This window comes from Pseudorca crassidens, chromosome 7, assembly GCF_039906515.1.
Source record: "Pseudorca crassidens isolate mPseCra1 chromosome 7, mPseCra1.hap1, whole genome shotgun sequence".
NCBI lineage: Eukaryota > Metazoa > Chordata > Mammalia > Artiodactyla > Delphinidae > Pseudorca > Pseudorca crassidens.
Window position 1 is genome coordinate 17,365,887 of NC_090302.1, and position 20,543 is coordinate 17,386,429.

At 45.1% G+C, this 20,543-nt stretch overlaps 1 protein-coding gene across 5 annotated transcripts in view; it reads left to right on the forward strand.

The window, feature by feature from the left end:
* ASTN2 (astrotactin 2) overlaps positions 1-20,543 on the forward strand; it is a 911,537-nt gene that overhangs the window by 337,047 nt on the left and 553,947 nt on the right. The window contains exon 1 of one of the 5 annotated variants that reach the window (XM_067743525.1): positions 6,168-6,236. The exons of the other annotated variants lie outside the window; for them this stretch is intronic. The gene's annotated coding sequence lies outside the window, so the exon portion shown is untranslated. Of the gene's footprint in view, positions 1-6,167; positions 6,237-20,543 lie in introns of those variants that run through there. 5 annotated transcript variants of the gene reach the window in all.

Here is a 20,543-nt window from a genome sequence, read left to right on the forward strand (position 1 = left end):
TTTCTTTACACTGAAGGATTGTGACTCTCTGCTTCCCACCCAAGCATCAGCGCTCTGTCATCCCTTTTCTTCACAATCCTGTGGGGTGGCCAGGATTCTCCTACCCTGCTAAACGCTTTCCCAGATAAAGAGGTGAAACTACCTGGCACGATTGCCAACTGTGTGCCGAGTGCCCTGTGAGATGCTTGCACGCATGACCTTTTGTAGCCCTGACTCTTAGTTACTTTCCAGGCTTCAGTTTCCTTTTCTAAAAAATGGAGGTGAGAATCCCAATTTATAGGATTTATGCGATGATCCAGCAGAGTCTTGTGTCACTAGAATACAAGGTATATGAAGGAAGATAATCCGAACAAAGCTGGGAAGGGTGAATTGACCCAGATCGGGAAAGAATTTGATTGTCAAGTTCATTCACCTGTTCATTCATTGAATCAACTAATGTTGACTAAATATCTAATTCTGTTGAGACTATATGCTAAGGCTCAGGTCTAGAATCGCAAACAGACCAATCATGGGACTGACCTCATGAATCTTATAGTCTTGCCAGGGAGAAATGGGGAGGGAGAGAGGGTCTCACAAACAAACATGTAAAGAAATATATCATTTCCAACTGTGAGAAGTGCCGCTGAAGAAAATACAGGGGGAAACTCATATCATGGGGAGAGTCATGAAAGACATCTTTTTTTTTTTCTTTAAACAACTGTTTGAGATATCATTTGCATACCATACAATTCAATGGTTTTTGCTATATTCACAGAGTTGTGCCACCATCACCACAATCTAATTTTAGAACATTTTTGTCTCCCCTAAAAGAAACCCTGTACCAATAGCAGTTAGTCCCGAGTTCCCCTTCCCTCCACCCCCTGGAAACCACGAATCTCCTTTCTGTTTGTACAGCTTGGCTTATTCTATACCTTTCATATAAATAGAATCATACAGTGCTATCTTTAGGGACTGGCTTCCATTTAGCATCACGTTTTCAAGGTTCATCCACGTTGGAGCATCTACCTGTGCCGCATCATTCATTTTCATTGCCAAATATTATTTCATTGTATGGATGTGTCACGTTTTGTTTATTGACTCATTAGCTGTTGGACATTTGAGCTGTTTCCACCTTTGAGCTATTATGAGTAATGCTGCTGTGAATGTTGGTGCGCTCAAGCAAGTAACGTCTAAAATTGCAATTGCACTGATTATCCCACAGCTTCAAACCCTGCATATCTTTCTTCTAACCTAACAGTGTATGAAAACACACTATGCTTTCCATCTTATCTTTTCCTAAAAGAAGGCAGTTTTGTGTGAAGGGATTGTGGCGGCCTCTGAATCGGAATAGTGGAATTTGTGAAGAAACAACACCTGAATTATTTGGAAAAACAAAATTGCTTGGCTAGGCGATGCTTCTTATGTGACAAGTTTGCGATGTGCGTGAATTTGCGCATCTGTACGCTTATGAGACAGGCCATATGCAAAAGGTGCAAACCTGGGGCCCAGAGGCCAAATTCATCCCCACGGGCATGCTGTGTTGGATAAAATTATTGCATCCAACATTTTAAAAATATGGTAAAAATCTTGATTTCTGCTTTGTCTTGAAAATGTCGGAGCTCCAGCCTCACAAGCACTTGCCCTTTCAGATGGGGTCACCCTACTGCAGTTGCCAAGACCCCACAGTTCCCCATGAAAGACATCTTTGAGGAACCAGCAGTAATGCTGAAATCTGAAGGATGAATGGGGGGTGGCTGTCTACTAAGAAAACACATCTCCACATGAGCAGGAGAGAGCTTGAACTTGAACCAATGTGAAATGGGGAGTGCATTACGGTTTTTGAAGAAGATAGTTGCATCACCCTGTGCTGTTTTAAGATCACTCTCTCCACAGTGGAGGAAGAGCTGGAGGGGGACAGACCAGTTAGGAGGCTGTTGAGGTAGTAGGAGGGCCCTCTGGGAGAGCGTGGGACAGGATGGCTGCTAGGGATATGTTCAAATACAGTTAGAGCTGATGATTGATTGGCTGTGAGGAGGGGAACCCGTGAGCATTGCTGAAGATGAGCGTTGGATTCTGGCGGGGGGCGCTGGAGAGAAGCACAGCGCCAGGGAAGGGAGTAGCAGCAGGCCTTCAGGAGGGGGAGGGATGAGCTCAGCTGTAGAGCTGCTGCCTTAGGGGTGCCTGTAGGCCATCCAGATGGAGACACTGCCAACCAGCTCTGAGCCCAGGAGAGGTCTGGCTGGGGAATGGGAGAAAGAGTCAGGACTCCATGGCTGTGCATTCACTTTCTGTTTCTGCTTAACAAATGTCCCCAAACTTAGCAGCTCCAAACAACGTACATTTATTATCTCACAGTATGTCTGTCATCGAAAAGTCCAGTTATGTCATTGCCAAGCTCTCTGTTCAGGGTCTCAAATCAAGGAGTCGGCTGGGGCTTTGATCTCAGCTGAGGCTCAGGGCCTTCTTCCAAGCACTTGTGGTTGCTGGCAGAATTCACTTCCTTGTAGCTGCATGACTGACATGCCTGCTCTGTTGCTACTGTCAGCCAGGACCACCCCCAGTTCTTATAGGTTACTCCCTGGCCCTTCTCACAGCCCCCTCCGTGACAATTCACAGCACGGCTTCCTCAAGGGCAGCTGGCGAGCACCTCTTACACTTTGACTGTCTTTCTTCAAGGCCCCAGTCTTTCTTAAGACTCATTTGATTTGGCCAGACCTATCCAGGGTAAACTCCTATATGATTAACTCAAAGTCAACTGCTTCTGGACCTTAATTTTATCCGAAAAAAATCCCTTCACCTTTCTCAGATAACATCATTTAATCACAGAGTGATATCCCATCATATTCACAGACCCAGCCACATTCAAGAAGAGGGGATGTACAGAGGGTATATAGGGCATGGGAATCTTGGGGGCCGTTTTAGAATTCAGACCTCCCCCACACACACTGGATGGTAAAGCAGGCACAAGAGGAACGAACTCTCCCAGCAGAGCATGTAGACTGGAAACTGAAGAGTTCCAGGTTGTTTGGCTCAGTCATGGATTCTGGGTTGAAAATGTCCTTCTCTCAGCATCACAGGTACCGTCAAACCACCTGGTGCTCCGTGGGGAGGAAGCAGATGCCACAGCCCAGAGGCATTGGTCAAGAGAACAGCTTAGGGGCTGTGGGACATAGGGATTCAGGGGAGATCTGTAACTAAAGTTCACTGAGTCAAACCTATCCTGTGTCGGACTGGAAAAGGACTCTTCCTTCATGGCTCCCGTTGAGCAAATTTACTAACCATCTGCCTCTTTTAATTAGAGTAGATTTTGAAAGAAGTGCGGTCAACTCTGGTTCTTGCACTCAAATGCTGGGGAACATTGGGAAAGTCTCTTTGGCTCTCCATCCATTCAGTTGGGGTGTGGTGTTTGAATAAATTACATCTGAGGCCTCTTCCAGCTCTGAAATTCTATGCTTTTATTCATTGGACATACATTGTACATTCCAAGAACAGTATGACTTTTTTGGGAATCGGGGGTTAATAAAACATGGTTCCAGGGAATTTCTTGACAGTCCAGTGGTTAAGACTCTGCACTTTCACTGCCGAGGGCACGGGTCAATCCCTGGCTGGGGAAGTAAGATCCCGCAGGCCATGCAGCATGGCCAGAAATAAAAAACAAGATGTGGTTCCAGTCTTTAAGAAGCTTCTCTTCTGGCTGCTGTCTGTGGAAAAAGTCAAGATCACTGACTAGCCCAAGCTCATCGCTCCACGGTGAGAACACTCAGGGAACTGAGATATTTCAACAACATTGGGGATGGCATGCTTATTGTTTCTGTCATTTTTCACCAGTCTAAAGTCATGTAATAGTACTACCAGAGGAAAATAGAAACAAACAAGAACCTTCTAGACCAAAGAGCTGATTTCATTTTTCCTCATCCTCATTTACATATATATTTTTCTCATCATTGTAACTGTAATCAACACACACATTTCACTTGCTTGTTTTTTTTTACTCAACATTATATTATGACCATATTTTTTCCATGACACTCTAAACCTGAAGATACTCATTGTAGCATAATCTGTAATATTGAAAAATTAGAATGAGCCTGAATGGCCAACAATAGGGAAGTGGCTAAGTGAATTACAAAGCGTCAACTTGATGAAACATTATGCAGCCAGATAATTGTTGAGAATGATTTTTTAAGAAGGGCGGAATTCACAAACCACAGTGCTTACTTCCGAGGACAGACAGAACAATTCATTTAAAAAATATACTTGGGTGAATCACAATATGTTATATATGTATGTATTTTTTTATCCTTCTCTTTATCAGTTATACTCTGCCGTTTCTTAAAAGGGATTTCAGGTGAGTGGATTTGCTGGAGGTAATTGCACTGGTGTGCAGTGCTTGATTCATGGTCTTTGGAGGTAAACAGGTGGTTGAAGGGACTTCCCTGGTGGTCCAGGAGCTAAGACTCCGAGCTCCCAATGCAGAGTGCCTGGGTTCGATCCCTGGTCAGGGAACTAGATCCCATATGCCGCAACCAAAAGATCCCGCATGCCACAACTAAAAAAGACCCCGCGTGCCTCATCGAAGATCTCACGTGCCGCAACTGAGACCCGGTGCAGCCAAATAAACAAATACAGTAAGTCCCCTAACTATGGACCTTCAAGTTGAAAACTTTAAAAGATTCGAGCGTGCATTCCGTCAGCGTCAGGCGTGAGCGAAACTGCAGCTTGCCCTCCGTCTCCTGTTGTGGACCATCCTTCAGCTCTGCGATCTCCCACCTCCTCTCCCTCCTCCAGTCAGTAACTCTTCTTGCCTGTTCACTCGATGCCAGCCCCTGGATGCCAGCTGTTGCACTGTACTACTGTACTTTTCAAGGCACTGTACTGTAAAATTAAACATGTTTAATTTTTTTTGCTTGCTTTTTATGTATTATTTGTGTGAAAAGTATTATAAACCTATTACAGTGCAGTACTATATAGCCGACTGTGTTAGATGGCTACCTGGGCTAACTTTGTTGGACTTAACGAACAAATTGGACTTACGAATGTGATCTCGGAATTGACCTTGTACGTGTATGTAGGGGACTTACTGTAAATGAATAAATACTAAAAAACAAAAAAACAACAAACCAAAGGTGGTTGTGAGTCCTAACAGAGTGATCTTGGGAAGACCACTTTAACCCACTGGCTCCTGCTTTCCTCAGCTCCGTAGTACATACTTGAAGTTCCTTCTTCTAAAAGTGGTTTTGAGGTTGAAATGGAATAATACAAGTAAAGCAGTCAGCACAGTTCCTGGCGGATGGTAGGTGATGGATAAATCTGTCCACTTCCCTTTATACCCTAGGATACTGTGTCTCAGTAGCTAGGTCAGATGATCTCAAAGGTCTATTCTATCTTTAAATTGATTTGGAATCTTGAAAAATGTTGCCTTTCCCTCTTTCATTATTCATTCAAACCCTTGTGTGTCTGGTCTTGGGATCCCTGGAGGCATGAATGCATTTCATCTTTACCTAATGGAAAAAATATAAAAGAAAGAAGATGAAGAAGAATCAAAACTAAGTGTCCAGGTGGAAAGGGTCCTGGACCACGAGAATGATCACCTTGTACTCTGTCCTTGAATGATGTTTTGAGTAAAGTTACTTTCCCCTTTAACATGGTTCCCAACCCTACGTGCATAGGAAACATGTTCGGGTTTAAAAAACAGATACCTACCTTTGGACTTCAACCCAGAGTTTTATTTAATAAGTTTGGGGTGGAGCCTGAGCATTTCTGAGTTTTTATAAAAGCTTTCCAGGTGCAGCCGTGGTTGAGAATCGCTGCCTTAGGGAACCACACCAAAGAAGAGTAAGAGTGGTGGTCCATGTGCTCAAGGCATGTTCAGCCTGGTAGAGCGATACGAGATCCCTCAAATTCAGTGGCTTCCATTTCTCTCTATTATCTCTCTGTAATCAAATAGATTATAATTCTAGGATGTCCTCTTGGCTCTGCAATTCTGTGATTCTAATTGAAGGATACCTTTTGTTTTGTTTTTAGCAAATGTAAGAAAATGTAGTATTAGCCACGTGCTGATAGCTGAGGCGGTTTAGAGTGAGGCGATCGGGTACATAGGGTCCAAAAATAAAGGATGACGCTTCAGAAAAGGAAAATCTTGAAACACACATCTAACGAAATAATTTTCTTTCTGTTGGAGAAACTAGAAACAAGAAGAGAGACTCCTCCCATTCCAGAAGAGATCTCCAGCAGGCGTTCCACCATTTAAGTCCAAGGTAATTTCAGTTCACAAGACTCGTACTGGAAGCCTGCTGTGTAGGCCCTGGGAATACAGAGACAAGTGAGGCACAGTCTTTGCCCTGTGGGTCACACAGTCTGGTAGGGGCAAGAATCAAATGGGCAATTACAATAGAGTGTGAAAAGGTCTGGGATAGAGGCTGGTGGTGATTTCTGTGCTGGCACAAAAGAAGAGCACCTGACCAGCTTGGTGGGATCAGAGTAGGGATGCTGGCATGGGAAATCTCTAGGCTGAATTCTGAAGAGCAGGGTGGTGGTGTTGAAGGGAAGAAGGTCAGAGAAGACTATTGCGTACAGAGGAGACTGTGAATAGAGTGAGATGGAGCAAAATGCCAGGCATACTATAGGGCCTCAAAGTAATTCCTGTTGAAAAAGAAGGAAGAAAAAAAGCAAGGGAAGGAAGGCTATGTCTACTTCGTCTCATTGAAATGTAGACTTTGAAGAGCAGAGAGCTAGAGGTGACATTGGCTGAGCGATTTGGACTTTATCATGATGACAATGAGAAGCCATCAAAGGATTTCAACAAAGAAGTGATGTTTTCTGACTTGTGTGGTAGAAAGGTCACTCTGGCTTTTGTAGAAGCTGGGATAGAAGGGGACAAGAATGGGGTGAGAGAGAGCAGGTAGGAGGCTGTTGCAATAATTCAGGTGAAAAATGATACCATCTGGCCTAAGACAGGGATGGTGGGGATGGAGAGCATCTCCTTTATTACAGGATGTAGTCACAAGCCACACCCACTACCTGCCTCATGTGGTCCAGCCCCATCACCATGGCAACATCCTCTTTAAAATCCCTGACCAGAGAGAGTGGTAACAACTCTTATATCTGTTCCTGGAGGTCCTGCCTCTAAGTTTTTTTCTTTCTTTTTCTTCTTTTTTCCCCTTTGATTGTATCTGATCCAGCCTCACTGGGTAATTGAGTGTTTGAGAGTAAAAAATTATCTCAGCAGCTTGGCCCTTATCTTGACAGCAAAGCAGTACTTTTAATTTAATTTTGTTCGGAGACGCATGGGTAACAAATTTCACTAATCGCCCGGCTGTCGCCTTCTGCATGGTAACGAGCCGTTTGTTACCAGGCAGCCCAGCGTAAATACATATGGGGGAGCAGTCGGGGGACAGAGACAGGGTCTGGGGAAGAAGGAAGGGACAGCTGCAATCAGTATTAGCCAGGGGCTTCCCTGGTGGTGCAGTGGTTGAGAGTCCGCCTGCCGATGCAGGGGACACGGGTTCGTGCCCCCGTCCAGGAAGATCCCACGTGCCGCGGAGCGGCTGGGCCCGTGAGCCATGGCCGCTGAGCCTGCGCGTCCGGAGCCTGTGCTCCGCAACGGGAGAGGCCACAACAGTGAGAGGCCCGCGTACTGAAAAAAAAATATATATATATATATATATATTAGCCAGGCTGGGGCTGCCACCAGGTGTAGAATCAGAGATGGGAATCCGGCTGCGTAACAAAAGAGAGGGGCTTGGGAGTTAGGTTCATCGGAACTCCCGGGCTTGCTCTGCCTCCTCCTGTCTGGGTGCACCCTTGAGCAAGTGACTTCACTCTCTGCATCTTGAGTTTCCTGTCTGAAGGTGGGGGTGGATACTCCCTACCCCACTGGGTTATGAGAGTTAAATGAGAAACAGTACCATCAGTTAATACGCCGCTAAGCATTATGCCATGCTATTCAGTGCTGGTGAGGACCTGAATGGAAATACTCTGCCCACCCCCACCCCACCCCCCGCCATCCAATGTTGAAATTTCTTTCAGAACATCAGCTCCAGACTGTTGGCCAGCTTTTACCTGCATTCTCCAGAGAAGGGAAGCTCACTCACTATTGAGGCCACCAATAGTTGTGACTCTCAGAATTGTCTCGGTACACTGGTGTGAAATATGCATCTTTCAAGATTTCCACCCTACCTCAGCCCCCACCCTGCCCCTGGACCCCTGCAAGGAGTAAATTTGCAACCTCCTCCCTAAGTAAGCTCCCTCCCGCCAGATTTGGTTAACTCTTCTTGTATCCAGATAAAAATGCCCAGATGAAATCAGTGCTAGAAAAGCCCTTATAGGTCACGTGGCACAACTTTGCATTTTACAGATGAGGAAGCTAAGGCCAAGAGGGAGGGAAATAAATTTAAAAACAGCTGTTATTTACCGAGCATCCATTACGGGCCAAGCACTTTACCTGTGTTCTCCTTTAGTCCTTTCAGTACAAGGTCTTCTCCTGATTTCGTAGATAGGGAAACTGAAGCACAGAGAGAAAAAGCAATTTGCTCAAGTCACATTTTAAGTAAGGATCACAGAATAGAGATTTAAGCTCATGTCTAACTCCAAAGCCTGCAAGCTTTTGTGTTATGATTTTGGTCTCAAACTGCACAGCAACTCAGGAACTAGAAATGAGGTTCCCTGGCTTCTGGTCGTACAGCCACGCTAGAAAAAGGTGCGTCCCAGGGATTCCTGTGTAAAAGGTGGCAAAGATTCCCATCTTCTCTGTAGTATCTGGACCAGAAAGCAAGGGAGACTGTGAAAAAGCTAAAGAGGTAGCCAGTCTGTCCCTCCCCCTCCTCCCTGACCCCTGCCAGACTCCAGCCGATGGATCCCTGGTTCTGAATTTATGAGCCTTCTTGGTGTCTCTCTTTCTTTCCGTCCTAGAGGGCTTGACTCTTCCCTCTCTCAGCTAATTAAAAAGCCCAGCCTGGGCTGCCAGCCTTGGATCACGGGCTGCTGGGCAGAGGCACTGATGCTACTCTGATAAATCACTCCCTGGGGCCGTGGGAGGCTGGAGCATTTGTCAGAGGGGCTGAGCTCATCCAGGGTTCCTCTGGGACACTTGGGGACTGCTACAAATGGACCGTGTCCACCCCTGCTTACCCCAGAAGGGGCTTCATTAGGAATAAGCAAGTAGGAACCACCCAAAGCTGATGGGGTACGTGTGACACCAGAGTCATCTTCTGAAAGCATTTGTTAGATCGTGTCATTCCCTCACACACTTTTAACAGCTCCCTCTTGGCCTTCGTAATAAATTCTCCACTTCTTAGCCTGACGTCGGGTGAGGAGTAGCAGAGCATTGGAAAGCATTGCCTTTCGAGATGGGCAGTCCTGAGTGTAGATCCTGGCTCCGCTGTTTCCTTACTTCGGATGTGTTACTGAACCCCTCTGTGTTTCATGTTCTTCACTTATGAAATGGAAATAAACAACTACGTATTGACAGATAGATATACTTATGCATATGTGTGTATATACACACGTAGGACTCAGTGAGGCATCGTGTACACAGCCCTTAACGTCGTCCTCGGCATTCTGCTCCATCCTTCTGTCCCTGTGGCTGCAGCCATTCCCACTTGCCATTGCTACTTCCACCGTTCTGACTGCTATTACCTGTTGTTAATTTTAGCCAAACCTGCCTGTCTAGCCTGAAATCCGTTCCGTCTTCTGCCCAAACACCCACAGACACACCTCGTACATCTTCACCTGCTAGTGTTTGCTGGTGTGGTCCCATCAGCTTAGAGGGCATTGTCAACCCCACTCTAATAAAGCCGGACTGTCCTCTGGGTCTGGCTGGAATAAATGTCACCGCCTTTCTGAAGCTCTCCCTGATGCCTCCAGACAAAATGTTCCCGTGGCACGTTACCTATATCTCTCTTATCATCGAGTCCTTGTCTCTTCTTTAAAATCATGGTTAGTCCTGTATGTCTCTACTCCCCTCCTGAGTGGAGACCAGGGGCGGTGGCTTGCTCACACCTGTATTGCTAGTGTCTGAAATCATGTTTGAGGTGGTAGGTACGCAATAAATATTCCCAGTTAGAATAAGAATCCCAGATACGTTCATCCCCTCTTTTCTTCCTGATAGATCAGAATGCTTTATTGCTCATTCATCCTGTTCTTCCTGGCAGGTGGGGGCTGGTGATAATAGCGGCCTCGCCTGGGCTTGGTGTGAATGGAGTGAGCTGTTGCCCTTCCACGATGAGTGATTCCCCAAGCCGCAGAGCTAACCAGTTCCACAGACTAGAGTCCGGTGCTTCTGACTTTCACTGTAGTCTTTAATCCACCAGGGCAGGCTCTGTTCCATTCTCAGCCTCACCTGGTGAAGTCTGAAAGGATTTCTCCAGTTTTGAATTACTCTTCTTTCCTTCTCTGTTTCGCAGAGATGTTTGGTAGAAGGAAATTCTACTCTTGTCTCCTCGCCCAGGGTCCATTGCTGGAGTTACCCAAGAGCGCCTCCCAGTGGTTTTAGAAATAATTTTTCACTCTGAGAGCAGGAGCCCTTTGTGCGATCGTGCATTCATCAGTCAGGCATTCACCAGTCCTGCATTGTGCGTAATTCATGCTTTACCCTGTGGTAGGTGCTGGAGATATAGGATGGATCAAACCTAGTTCCTGGCCCTGGGAAATTTAGCCTACTGGACGAAGCAGGGTAACGTGAAAACAGAGATGTAAAGTCCATTGCGATAAATAATACGATGGAGGTTTATGGGGTGTTACAGGAGCACAGAGGAGAGCCTTCCAGCCCTGTCTGGAATGGAAGGTAGTTAACAGGAAGAGGGGGGAGGAGAATTTCCTGAAGGAAAGGAGAGCTTAAAGATTAGGTGAAATGAACCTAGCAATATCTAGGAATGGAATGGAGGAGAAGGGCAATCAAGGCGGAAGGCAGTCCTGGAGGCAGAAAGCTGGGCTGGGGGTTGAGGGTGGGCGGGAGAGGTCAGCCAAGCTCAATGACAGAAGGCTGGGGACCTGGGTAAGGAGCGAGGACTTGGTGGATGCAAAAGCACGGGGAAGGGTTAGAGCATCTTCATCAGACAGTGACGAAACAGTTATCTGACCCCATATTTTTATTTCTGCCATCTCCCTGTGTGTGAATTTTTCCTGCAGTATATTGTCTTTGGTTTTCCCTGTTTTCTCACACTTTCTCTGCCTCTGTCGTCATGTTCCTCATCCCTCATCTTCTCCTCCTGCATAGATGTCTTCTTGCCTTACTTCCATCCCTCTAATCCTTCTTCCTCTCTTTTCTCCTCAAAAGTCTTAAGGCTGTTTTGCCTTCCCTGCAAAATTCCCTTGGTCTGTACCTCCAGTTTTTTTTTTTTTTTGGGAGGGGGGTTGTTTGTTTGTTTGTTTGTTTGGATATCTAACTTCCCGTCTACTACAGAACAGCAGTTAAAAGTCAGAGATCCTGGTTCTATTGTTGCCTTGCTGACTGGTTGGAGAAGCCACTTAACTTCTCTCTACCTTGGTTTCATCCACTGTCTAAAAAAATAATGAGTTGCACTGTGTCTGTGCCACCATATTCTACAACTCCAGCAGCCACCTTCAGTTCCTGCGTTCCAGCCCGTAGATTCAGGGGAACTGGGCCCCTGGAACTGTGCTATGAGGGCCTTGAACAAGATGAGCTCTAAGCATCTGTTCAAATTGATGGATGCATTGTATTTTTCCTTCCCCTCCATGTCCCCCCATCTCCTTCTCTCCCCGTGTCCGTTCTCTTTATTTCTTCCCAGTTCTAACTAGCACCAGACTGCAAGATGCCTGTATCCGAAGGGAAGCGCTTCCAAATGGGGAGAGTGATCTGTAATTGAAAGACGATGGTTTGGGCAGAAGGCATTTGTTTTCATACTCCCTGCATGACGATTCACAGTGTCTCAAACCAGCTGAGACTCGGCAGACTGTATTAGATACGAATTCAGAGGCCTCCCAAGGAGCCTGAAGACCGAACGAGATAAATTCTAGGATATGTGCTCTTTGGGGGAAGCTTCATCCTGGGAAACAATTGAATATTCTTTGTCACTCAGCACATGGATGAGGGGGTCTTGTTGGGGTGGTAGAGAGCCTGGGATTCTGTATAATATGTTGTTCAAGAGCATGGACTTGAATGCTAGTCTGAAGTTCAGGTCATGCAGCGTCACTTACTGACTGTGCCGTCCTGAACAATCCACTTCTCTTGGATTCAAGGTCGTAATCTGTAAAATGGGAGTGATGATGTTATTGTCTGAAAAGAGTTACTGTCCAGATTAATTGCATTAACCCACTTAGTCTTCTACTTACGTTTCAGAGATGAGGGCTCTGAGGTCCAGAGAGGTTAAGTGACTTACTAAACTAAAAAGTGATAGAATCAGGGTGTACACCAGGCTGACCCCAAAGCTGGTGCTTGTATCTTTGACATTATACTGTCTCATGCCTGGTCCTGAAATCCTCTAAGTTTATTTTTAATGGACTCCAGGTAGGGGAGGAGGAAAGGTTAGTAGATGGGCCTGGAGATGCAATAGATATGGGTTTCTATAATTGGAAAGGAAGGGAGAGAACACAGATTAAGTCATTCATTTGTGCTCACCTTAATTCTATAGGAATTTCCTAAGTACTTGTTTGAGTGTAATTAGGTCTGGGGCCCAAAACTGAATCAGATGTAGCGCATTCTGTCTATGCCCCCAGAATTTGGTAGGAGGGAAGGATAAATGACTAAAATGACAAGTTAAAGATGCTGAGATGTACTTTATGGGTATATACACTTAGGGACACCAAGGAAGTTGGGATCTATTCTAATCGGAGGTGCAGTCAGGAAGGCTGGACCATGATAACAGCTCTCCAATACCGCTGTTAATCTTTAATTGGTATTTGATTTGATTTAACATGATCTTCTGCTTGTAAAACACCCTGAGATTTTTCTGCATTGTGAGCGTGTCCTGGAAACGCGGGTTTATTGTATTAACAAGTCTCGGCCTGAACATAAAGGGAGATAATTAGAACCAGCAAAGTCCCTTGGCACGCTCAGGGCAGGCAAAAAGCTCTCGGGAAAACAATCCTTTCAGCTACTTTCATGTATCCGAATGAGAAATCTGTTGGAGCAGCCCCAGTGGATAGGGGAGCTTGTCGGGGTCACTCAGCACACTATTTCTAGCTCTGAGCCTGTGCCGCCTTTATACAGCTCTTGTGGTGCACCCCTCGTAAGTTTCGGCTACAACTCCTAGGAGCTCAACCTAGGAGCCCTCTGGGTGGCCAGCAATTTGTTTGTAAGATCTTTTGGCATGCAGAGCGTGCTTTCTCATACAAAGCAAATATATCAACAGCGGCAGAGTTTCCAGGCTAGCCCACAAAAGTTGACTAACCTCCTAGTGGATCAAAAACATTACCATACTATTGAGATGCCTACCAGGTGCCCACATGAGCCCTAAATGGTTCTTTAACCTGAAAAAAATGTACCTTAAGGGTGGCGAGGTTATAAAGTGTGGTTATTTCTAAGAATAGCCCCAGTTGGCACTCTACCATGCAATATATTTGAATTAGAATTATGCCTGACATAGCAAGTATATAATAAAAGTCTGTGCAAACTAAGGTGGTTGGGTTCCAAGGCTATTTCATAAAAAGTGTACTTATGTAGAACGCACTTGAAGTAAGAGAATACACCAAGGTTGGTTAGTTTCTAAGGCTGTATACAGCATTCTGTCTAACCTCTACCCTGGTGTGCCTGAGCTATGGCAATAGTAAAAGTGGCAGTTTGGAGCCAAGGTTGGCCCCTCGAAAAGTTGCATAGTCTTCCTGCAAATTGATAAGATTATGAATATGGATTAAGTTTCCAGTCTTGTATCCAAACCTAATTAATCTGTTATGTATGAAAAATATGAATAGTATCACATTCACTACATATAAATATCCTTTATGAAGTTAATTTTAAAGAAATACGTCTTCTGTGTTTCTATACAGTGTGCCGGAAGAGCATCTGTGGGCGTGGGAGCACGCACGCACACACACAGTCAGACACACACCATCACCATTGCTCTGAAGGCATCCATGGGCACCCAAGGGCATGGCTTGGGGCTTGAGTGTAGATTCCATTGAAGGTATAGCTCATCTCTGTATGTTTTGTGTTTTTTCTTTTCTTTTTCCCTCTGAATATGTGAATTTTAATTTTTTTTAAAATTTTTTGCCATAAAAAGGAACAAAATTGGGTCATTTGTAGAGATGTGGATGGACCTAGAGACTGTCATACAAAGTGAAGTAAGTCAGAAAGAGAAAAACAAGTATCGTATAGTAACACATATATGTGGAATCTGAAAAAATTGGTCTAGATGATCTTATTTACAAAGAAGACATAGAAACACAGACACAGAGAACAAACGTATGGGTACCAAGTGAGGAAGGGGGGGTTGGGATGTTTTGGGAGCTTGGGATTGACATATATACACAATTGATACTATGTATAAAATAGAGAACTAATGAGAATCTCTATGGGTTTTTTTATAGGAATATTTTAAAATTAATTTTTAGTGGAGTATAGTTGATTTAATAGTACCTTTCTTTGATTTTCCATCTGCAGGAAAAATGGTGAACAATTCTAGGAGGAAAAAAAAAAAGTTTAAATATCAGATTTCTGGACCTCACCCCAGAGAGTCTTGTTCAGTAGGTCTTATCATGGGGCCAGAGCACTGTATTTACAACCAGCCCTGTAGGAGATTCTGAGCTAGGGAGCAAGCAAAGCTGGATCTGCTCAATAAGGTGAAGATATGATTGAAAGAGAGCTGCTTTCTAGGGTCTAGGTATCGGTTAGTGGTTTAAGAGTGGCTGTCTAGCGGTAGTGGTGGCCCTGTGCTCCTAAAAGGTGAGAAGATGCTCTAATGGTGACTGGATCAGACAGGTAGGCAGGTGTGGATGACACCTTAAGTCCATGAGAATGGCGTTGGGGGCAGGCTGGGCCACTCAGCAGCCTCATTGTGGGGCCAGTCCTGATGGACTTGGCCCCCAAATGGGGTCATGCTCCCTGCTGGGCAGAGTTCAATGTACTGCACAGGGCGGGCTCATCCTTTGAACTTCAACCTGGTGTAAAGTCCCAGCTGCACCCCACTTAGCACCTTCAAGGCTTCGGGCGAGTAATACAGCTTCCCTGATCTGTAGAAGCACTGACAGCGTTATAATGAGATTGAAGCATAATAGTGTGGGTAAAGAAACTATTAGACTAGATGGCTCCTCGCCCAGGGGCAAGAAAGACTTCTGAGGACTGAATTGAGGACCTTCTCCCCCTCTTCATTCTCCCACCGAAAGTTCAAGGATGACAGTATTTATTTTCTTGTTCAGAGAATGTAATCAAGCCACAGCCTGGACTGGCATCAGTAATTTATACAACAAATCACATAATGTGCATAATACACAATTTAAAAAAAAATATTTTATTTATTTATTTTTGGCTGTGTTGGGTGTTTGTTGCTGTGTACAGGCTTTCTCTAGTTGCGGCGAGCGGGGGCCACTCTTTGTCACAGTGCGTGGGCTTCTCATCGCGGTGGCTTCTCCTGTTGCGGAGCACAGGCTCTAGGCGCGTGGGCTTCGGTACTTGTGGCACGTGGGCTCAGTAGTTGTGGCTCACGGGCTTAGTTGCTCCGCGGCATGTGGGATCTTCCCAGACCAGGGGTTGAACCCGTGTCCCCTGCATTGGCAGGCGGATCCTTAACCACCATGAGGCATGTGTAGCTTATATTTATCAGATACTTTTGTAAACATGGAAGACATGTTGATTAAGTTGATCTTTGACAAATACCTACAGAGTACGAATATACAAATGAGGATATTAAAGCAAAGAGAGGTTACATAATTTGCCCGAAATCACACAGCTATTAAATATCCAGCTGCAATTTAAACCCAGGTCTTCTAGTCCCAGAGCCTGTGGTCTCCTTTTACAAGTTCATCAGCGGAGTAGACACAATTTATATTGCATCGTGGGTTGTTTTGGTCTACAGCCTTGATGCAACTTGAATAATTTAATGTGGATGTAGCAAATATTTTCATAACACATTCTTAGATAAATGAATACTATTGGTAGAAATTACACTGTCTTCTGTTTACAAAATTATCTTTCTTCTACTCAGAGCTGACTAGAGATGGAATGGGGTGCAGGGAGAGATGTGAGATTCCTGCTCTAGGGAGTGTATAAGTTAAGGCTGCATGCTACTGAGGATAATCAAGAGGGAAATGGGTTGGGAGAAAAGGCTAGAAAATCATAGGGGAAGAAAAAGAACAATAATAATAATGCATAGCATTCAATGAGTGCTTCCTAAATACCGGGCACTGTGCAAAGCACAAGCATATGGTATGTATACATGGTCCCCAATTTAAAGGCAGGGGAATGAAAGTCAAGATGGTAAAGTAGACTGCCTCACCTGGACCTTCGGTAAGTGCTCACAGCAGGATACGCGCCCAGGTCTGTCTGACTCTAGTCTGTGATCTGGCCCTGAAATGCTTAGAGTTCTTAAAAAGGATTGGTGTGTACTTTGTAACCGTGACCTAGGCTTCTGCACATGTTTCTGAATTCTCTGAACTTGGAAGATGAACCCACAGACTGTCAGCCCCATTGAGGCAACTTGTCCTAACCCAGTGGTATGCTGGCAGGCTGGCTCTCTGAGAAAATGTAAAAAGCCTTACTTACAGCATTTGCTTATTTCTACGGTGTACATTCTCCTACCATGTCATTTCAAGTCATAGATTTAACAACTACCAAGCGGCATCCCTGAATATTTAACAAGTAGCTGTCTTGAGTCAGCTGGAGCCAGTTCCAGTATGCCATTGCTCCAGTTCCACTGACCAACCCGGGATGCATCTCCTAGGAATTGCTATCTTGTCTTTCCCTGCATCTCACATAGTCTGGCCCATAGAGGAAATACAGAAACTCGGTACATATTTGTTGATCAAAGAATAAATAAACAATTGAATGATTCATGAATAATCAAAACTAGAGAGGAGGATGGGAAATACTGTCTTCAGCCCTGAAATAAGAAGAACACAACATCGTCTTACTAGGAGATTCTGCCTGCTTATCTGTACTTCTCTATGACAATGAGATGACCTGTTGAAGAAATTCTGCCTGCAAGTACAGTTTGGGTGGAGATGTCAAAACCCTACTTATCCCTTTCCCTTTCTGAGCCATCACAAGCCAGCAACTCTGCCTTCAGACGTGCTTTGCATTTGATGACGTTTCTCCAGCCCCAGTGTTGCCACCACAGTCAAGTCATGCCACCTCCTTCTCAGCACCTTTTTAGTTGTTCTCCTGTTCCTTAGGGTTAAGAGCAAACCTCTTAACCTGGCCTTCAGAGCTTTGCATGTTCCTGCCCACCTATCCATCCTCATCTCATGTCACACGTCACTGTTTCCACTGCATTCCACCCTGGAACATCCATCCTGCTGCTTGGAACACCCTTCCTCCCCCTGTCAGGACTGGGCTTAACTGTCCCTCGCTAAAAGAGGTCCCTCATCCCACCCTGTTCTTCTCCACTCTAGCGTGAAGCAGAGTGCACATGATATATTCACATCTGTCAATGCCCACCCTCACCAGATGGAGAAATTCATGAGAGTGGGGGCCACATCTGTTTCTGTGTTGGCACCACCTTCCCCGCAGTACTGGAGAGGTAGCCACGTAGGCTTGGGAGGTCTCCTCTCATAGGTCAGAAGGCTGTCACCTGGGAGGCAATGTGACAGAGAGTTTTGGGGGCTTCACTGGGGGGTCAGCCGTCTTCAGTTTTAAGTTTTATCAGCTCTGTGATCTCAGGTAGGCAGTTGCATTCATAGGGCTTCAATTTTTTTTCCTCTGTAAAATGGGTGTATTAACAGCAATTCCATCACAGAGTGTTATAAAGATTAAATGAAATAACTCCGTGTAAAGCCCTTAGTCCAGGACTCAGCACAGAGTTAAGTGCTTAACCATGGTAGCTATTATTAGTTTATTGGGAGACAAAGTGATACTTCATCTGAAACTCACGCTTACCTCATTCTCTTCATCAAGGAGGTAATGCCTGGATTTTGTTTCCTCCTTGGAAAGTACCCGTGAAAGCGGCTCCTCTCTAAACTAAGTCATTGGTTGGAAACTTTTCTGTTCATTTGTTCATCTGTTTGTTCATTAACCAAATACTGATTTAGCTGCTACTCAGTACCAGGTCCAGTGGTGGAGAGTATAAGGCAGGGTACATGCCTTTGAGCAAGGTGGAGTCTCATGGGGGGAATGGCACGTTTACATTCTTCTCTCTCTAGTTATAGGATTTTGCTAAATAACTTTGCAAATAGCCAGTTGGAGGATTAGTCTATAAAAAACAATGAACTTTCACTGTATCCCATCCTTTGTAGGTTGAAATACGAAGGCAGGGAGAGAAGGAAGGAGGGAGGATCTACTTCCCACACTAAACTTTGAATAGGACTAACCAAGACATTCTTACGCCCATTTGATCATTTGAGGAACCAGACACTACAAAAAAAGAAATGAGCATCCCAAGGTCATGTAGCCAGAAACTGGTGAATCTGCGAATTTGAACTCTGCTGACTTTTGCAATGTTTTTTCTATTCTTTGAGCTGCTGACTACTAGAAAACTAAGAAGAAAGCAGCGTTGCTAACGGTGGCCCTGGTTGGTGATTGAGGGGGAAGAAGAAGGTCATAGTTATGATTCCCAGGGCTGCTGTTGCTTCTACTCTAAGCATACATACATCCTAATCTCAATTCTTACACACTTACACATATATTCACATCCTCACATATATACATAGATTTCTCTGAAATTCAGTAGGGCTTCTATTTTAGCTCTTTAAGATGTTCAGATGTGGACGCTGTATAAATAAATATGCACTAATGTTGTTACTATGATTGCTGTCCCATAAGTTTAACGGTACATGCAGGAAGCTCCAGGTGTGTGTAGCACCTGAATTACAGTTACTTAGGGAACCACTGCTACTGTGTCCCTGCCATCTCTATCTGAGTGATGCCTCTGCACATCTCCTGCTGCAGAAATAATCTGTGTCCTTCCATCCCAGCACAAGGAACTAAGCGCCCCTGGGGGTGGGCTAGGGAGCATTTGTATAAATACTCAAGGATGTGTGACTTGAGTGCATCATTGCTGGCCAGCCCTTAGTCTCGGAGGAAGCCTGAAAAATCAATGGGTCCAAGGCCTCCGCTAGTAACGTTAACAGGTAGAGCAGCTAAGAACAGTCAGTAGATATCATACAAGGTGCTGAGAACTTTACACGCATAAAGACACGTAAAAAGTTAAGTAACTTTCCCAGCGTTACTCGCTATTATTGCGCCTTTCTTATTATCAGCCACTGTGCTGAAAACTTTTTGTTTTCACTCAAGTAATCTTGTGAAGTAGACATTTTGATTATTCCTGCTTTATAAACGGGGACACTGAAACATAGAAAGATCATATTGAACCAGCAACTTCAAGTAGTAATGGGCAGTGCCGGTGCTTGATCCCAGCTCGGTGCAAAGTTCAGGGCTATGATCTTAATCCTTCTTTTTTATTGACTTCCTAAGTTCACATTGTTGAGAAATTACTGACTTGGGTTTCAAGCTTAATTGGTCTGACTGCAAAGCTCATAAGCCTTCCATTTCACCAACTTCACTTCTGGGATCAGTGTGTGAACACAGGATCTTGCAGAGAGAAAGAGAGAGAGAGATGCCTTTATACAGATAAAAGGAGCTTCCTCCCCTGTGCAGCCAGCCCTGGTTTTGTCAAGCACACTTCAGCAGCTCCCTTCCTCTCAGCTCTCACTAGGGTGTGAAGAGTTTAGTAAAACAACCTAGCAGTTATCCAGGCACAGTGCAATGATGTCTTCTCCTAACCTTCTCGTGTACCTGACTGTGCCCCTGCAGGTTTGGGCCGTGCCCGGCTCCCTGGCGAGTCCTGAGACTTGCCCAGGGCATAGCACACACAGGTGCTCAGGCAACCTTTTTGCAATGACTGAAGGTCTCTCCTGAACCTGAAGGACCCCGAGTTTCCTGCTAGGGATGCGGACTCTGCAGCCTCTCTCAGTCATTCATTCAAGTAGGCCCCAGGATGAGTTATCTGTTCCTGTGTAACAAAGTACCCCAACGTTAGCAGGTTAAAACAGCAAACGGGTATCCTCTCATTTCTTATCTCAACCAGCATTTATCTATTCACGTTTATTACCTCAACCAACATTTATTCTCTGAGTCAGGGGTCCAGGCACCATGCAACTGGTCCTCCAGTTCAGAGTTTCTCTTGAGATTACAGTGATGTTGTCAGCCAGAGCTGTGGTCTCCTCTCCAGGCTTCATTGGGGAAGGACCTGCTTCCCAGCTTCCTCATGAGGTTGTTGCAGGATCTGTTCCATGAGCCACCCTCAGCTCCTTGCCTTGTGGGCCTCTCTAGGGGGCAGCTCACAACGTAACATCTGGCTTCAGCAGAGCAAGAAAATGAGAAGGGCCAGAGAGTGTAAGAAAAAAGGAAGGCACAATCTTTTGTACCCACCCTACTGTTGGAAGTGACATACCATAATTTTGCTATAGACCACCTGATGGAAGCAAGTCTGTAGGGGAGGGGATTACACCCGGGTGTG